The sequence below is a fragment of the Chaetura pelagica genome, unplaced genomic scaffold, assembly GCF_000747805.2.
Source record: "Chaetura pelagica isolate M959 unplaced genomic scaffold, ChaPel_1.0 scaffold438, whole genome shotgun sequence".
NCBI classification, from domain to species: Eukaryota; Metazoa; Chordata; class Aves; order Apodiformes; family Apodidae; genus Chaetura; species Chaetura pelagica.
The window spans coordinates 535168-540548 of NW_009954113.1; positions in this window are offsets into that span (position 1 = coordinate 535168).

A 5381-nucleotide genomic window follows, 5' to 3' on the forward strand; every position below is an offset into this window, starting at 1 on the left:
ATTCCTGCTCTGCAGCTCAGGAGGGTCCCCAAAAAGCATCATCACTCCCCACACTGGGAGGGCAGGGGAGTCGTGCTGGGGGCAGGTGGCCGACTCAGGAGCACCCATGCTTATGGAAATGTGATTCAAAGATACTGTCTCTTTAGGGAAGAGAGAAATGTATCTGAAAGGAACATTATGGGACAAATTTCTAGTGAGTTTAACATTTACCCATATCTTCATACCTTCTCTAGCCCTTTTGGCAGAGGTTCATTTCCAGTGAAATTCAGGTCGCAAATGAGTTCAGCTGCTCAGCCAGCCTGGACAGTGGCTCTAATGAGAGATCTCCCACCGAGTGACCAAGAGCACTGGCCTCAGGAACACTGCACTGGGATGTGAGCACCAGAGCTCCAACAGCCTGATAAATGCTTGCATACATTTTGATTGTAATATTTAACATCTCACAGAGTAGAAGAGAACTCGTGGCACAGCAGCAGAGAAAGGAAAACATTACCAAGGGTAATTCATGGCCCCACAACAAACCAATGCAAATACAGGAGCGAGAAGGAAAACTCCCTTAGATTTTTAAAACATTCAGGAACAGCAAGGAAGGGCAATGTATTATTTAAAGGCTCTTCTAAGGAAATAAAATAATTGCAGCTCAGTTAGCTTTTTAGGACAGTGTAAGTAGAGAGCAGGGACAGCAGAGCCACAAGCAGCAGTGCGGGTGGTGGAGCAGGGAGTTGTTGAGTGAACAGTCTGGTCCAGCATGGGCACTGGTGACTCTGGCCACAGCAAGCAGGGGACAAAGGGACATAGCACCTGGTGTCCCCAAGGCCACCACCATGCCAGGAGCAGGCTGAACAGCAGTGTGAGGAACTGGTGGCAGTGGAGGAGAGCCAGGCATAATGGGCACTGCGGCGCAGGAGCGGCTGATGGATTAGGTGTCACCGGGTTTAATCCAGAGCCATTAGCCACGCTGAGCACTCGCATGTCATTTGTGAAACTAATGCATTGCTGGAGGTCATGTGGTAATAAGAAAGGGAGAGAAGGGTTATTAGTTTTTATCAGACATTAATTGGCCAAAATCGATTACTTATTTGGCATTGGGGGTGTTCCCCCCATAGCACCCCGGGCGGGGGAGCAGGACGGCAGCGGCTCCGCGGCTCTGCCCTGGGGTGGGCGTCTGGGACAGACCCATGGGGAGCAGCTCCCACTTCCCAGGATGCAGGGAATTGACCAAGGACACCCTACGGCCCTACAGCTGCCCCTCTCCCCAGGCCAGCCCATGCCCAGGGCCCACCTCTCCCAGCCCTGGCAGTGCCACGGGCAGCAGATCCCACAGCCCCCGCATCCACCAGCGACGCTCTGTGGGCAGAAAGGGTCTGGGAATGGCTCAGGTGATACCACATTTATCTAACAAGCTTCCAAATGAAAACTAGCATTTGGACTTATTGCATTCTGGCTCAAAATTTGATTACATTTTTCTACAGCTGTAAATCTGCCTTCCTTTCTGCAACATTATTATTAAAGCCCGTATTGAATTGGTGGTGTGATACGTAAAATTTCAATCCTGGCTTTGACATTCCAGGAAGTTAAAAACCAATTACAGTGTGTGCTTTGCCTCAGGACAGAATGAATCATTGAACACAGCCACTTCACCAAGAGAAATTAAAGGTTGAAGTAGCAACATGGGGAAGGTATTAAGTTAAAAATCAAAGGTCAATTAAAGCAAAACTGAGTCTATTTTATTTTTAATATTTTGCTTACATTTTCATTCCTTTCGGATTAAAAAAGAAGCAAAATAGACCTGCACTTGTATTTATTTGCTGGTTAATAAATCTGGGCTGAAGCTGGTTTCAGAAGCTCAGAGGAAACATTCAGGTGATAAACTCCCACCCCAATAACCAGCATTAATCTCCCCATAATGAAGCCAGCGCAGCAATGGGGCGGCAGGGGCGACCTCCCTGCACCCAGGGAGCCTCCGACCAGGAGCCACCACTGCCACCCAGGCAGCAAAGGGAGGGGTGGCCATGGCAGGTGCCCAGAGCCCAGGGAACATGTCCCCCTGCTACCATCACCACGAGCCCAGGAGGCCCCGCTCGGCCCCAGAGCTCAGCCACACTGGGATGGGCATCACCGACTGCAAAACGTGGGAAAGGGGGGGAAAGTGGGCACCCCTTGGGGTGAGGGGAGGCAGCAGGGATTGGTGGAGCCGGGCAGCACGAGCCCAGGGGCACGGGCAGCTCCCAGAACACACACACACACAGTCCCCCCAGCACTAGGGGCCAGCCCCCCCACACCCCGCAGGGACAGAGCACCCGGGGCAGCCCCCGCGCCCCAGGGCAACCAGCCCCACCCGATGGATTCCCTTCATCAACGGATAACGTGGGCGCTCCTGGGAGCCCCGAGAGGGGACCCCACCACCGCTGATCCCGCCCCAGGGTGGCGGCACCGGACACCCGCGGACATTCCCCTTATCGGAGCCGCGAGCGGGGGCGGGTTCGCCCCTGGGCTGTGGCAGAAGCTGGTGACCCCTCCTATAAACCAAAAGCCCGGTTGTACTGCCCGCCCTCGGCAGCACCAGGTCACTTGCAGATGCCTTTTATGCCCGGACTGCAGCAGATAACCCACACCCTTGAGGAGTGTGTCACCTGCTCCTTACCGCACAGGAATCTTTTGCAAAATATTAAAATGCTTAAAGACTGTCACAGGGGCTTCGTGCACTGCTTTGCAACACACACACTTCTGCCTATTAAAGGAGAAAATGTATTCATGGTGGGCCCAGGCAGAGCTATCAAACTCTGCTTTATTTACAGTCTGGAGTACAAAGCTGCCGGAGAGGGGCAGCGGTGGAGGCAGGGGCAGCCCCGGCCTGCCCTGCCTGCTGGCCAGATCCTCTGACCCCAGCTATGGGAACTCATTAAGGCCGTTAGGAAACGCAGCAGCTCTCCAGGGAACCAGCAGCTCTCCAGGGAACCAGCTTCTTTCAGATTAAGAAAGGGAGTGAGCACGGGGGCAAACGCTGCTGTGCAGGCTCTTCCCGGGTGTGCTAACCACAGGGAAAGGGTAATCTCATCTATTCTCAGGCAATTTAAACTCATTTCAATTAAAAAAAAACAAAACACAACAGTTGGACAGAAGCAAATGGCAGAGAGAGCAGATGTGACACTGCTGGTGACACCCCACAGAACCAGCTGATGCACAGGGATGAGGATTCCAGCCTTGGGCTGGGAGTCAGGGGGTGTCCCAGGAGTTCCCAGGCTGCTGGCACTGGCTGCCACTGTGTGCCTGCTCCCAGGGACCCTGAGGCTGAGCCTGTGGGGATACACCAGTGGAACAACAACCCACTGCTCTGGGAAGCCACATCTGCAAAGCCACCAGCATTTATCATCGGGGCCAAGCAGCAACTGAGCCAGGGGGCTGGAGCAAGGGCAAGTGACAGGGCCTGGAAGCTTCCCAGTGACAAAGCCCTCTGCCTCCAACTGCATTCCTATCCCTTCCATCCCCATCCCTGTCTGCCAGCCACCAGCTCATGATCCACAGCCACAAGACCAAGCTCCATGAAGGGACATCCAGCTAGAGGCACATTAGGGACCCAGGTCCTGTGGGATCTGGGACCAGGACACCCCAGGTGGACCCTCTGTCACCAAGGGAAGGGGCATGGCAGTTGCCTGCATTATCCCCCCACCAGGGGCTCCTGCAAACAGTCCAACTTGTTTGGTAAATACCGGCTTCCTTATAAATATTCCATAAGCCCAAGAACTGCAGTGCATTAAAAAATGATAAGGTCCCTGCTTCCCAAGCAGCCACTCCTCTGTGCTGGAGCCTGGAAGAGGTGTTTAAAATCGGACGTCAGTGAGGGCTGACAGAGGAATTTGTTGTGTGGCTGATGGATAGTTTGGGAAATATTCAATACCTTCAGGAAGGACCCATTTATCAGCGTTTGGCTCAGGCCGGGTGGAAACACACAGGCATCCACACAGCATTTGTTTATTCAGAAATTCAGGTAATTATGTTAGACGTGCAGCTTCTCCTTATTTTTTCACTAGATTAAACTAAAGTGGAAAAAGGGCTATGTGGTGCCCTGATAAACAGCTCCAGCAGGCACTGATGAGCTCATTTCCCCAATGTAAACATCTTCAGACAATACAGGGAGGACCAGGACCAGTCCAGAGAGTTCTCACAAGCGGGTGGGAACCACAGCCCTGTCCCGAGCAAACCCCAGGGGCTGCAGAGTCATGAGCTCTGTGGCACGGGCCAGTCCCTGCTCCCAACACCTGCAGCTGTCACCCCATGCCACAGTGTCCCCCTGCAGCAGCAGGGTGTGGAGCAGCATGGGTGGGTGTCTGTGCAAACAGCCCTGGGAGCTCGTGGGGACCAAGACCCATCTCCAAGGCCACAAAGGCAGAGGAGCTCCCAAGAGCCAGCACAGCGAGGAGCACTTCTCACCCACACAACCCCATGCTCAGGTGTAGATACCATCAGATACCCCAGGTGCCATCACGTTCTTCTCTGCATGTGACAAAACCTGCACCTAAGTTTTCCCCAGCAGACAGAAAGAGCGATTTCCCCAGGACTCCAACCCAACAGCTGCCCCAATAACCATCAGAGGAGAACTGCCAGTGTCCACCAGCCTGGCGTGGTTCTGGGAGTGCTCTCAGGGCTTCTTATTGACCTCAAAGCTTTCAATTAGGTACATATGTATGTATGAAATATTATGACAATTGAAAGCCCATTAAGTGTTACAATAAAAATCCCCATGTGCAAAACGGCCGGGGCACCAGCACAGCCTGAACTGCTGAATCCATCGGGTAATCAGGTTAGGCTGCCAGCGAGAGGCTGGTGTCAGCGTTTGTATTAAAAGCTGGGTTTTTGCTATAAGAGGTACTAGTTTTATGTTACCATAAATTGTCAACAGTTGGTCAGATCCCCACAGAGAGAGGATCGATACCCGGCAGAGGGGAAAAAATGCTGAGAAAGGAAAAGCAATACTCTAATTAGAACAAAATTTAAGAGTCCAAGGGTAGGAATGACAGTGCCTAATATGTTATAATTTATTGACGGCCTCCAAAGATTGGGTTTTGTTCTGGCTCTTGGAGGCAGACGGGTGTTAATAAATATCCCACCAGACAGCAGCTGCCTGTAGGCAGGGAGCAGGCAGCTCCTTGCACATCAATCCTCATGCCCTCAGCACAACCAGCCACTGCCCTGGCACAGCAGAGCTGCTGCTGCCACCCACTCGCATCCTCCAGCCAAACAAGAGGGTTTCGTGGCTCCTCTGGTTCACACAGTGGCTGGGGGACCAGTGGGTGCCCCCCAGCACAGTGGCAGGCTACCTCATCAGTCCCAGGACCAGGCAGAAAGCAGGGTACCCCTTCCTGCCCTTGCTCCCTGGGGAC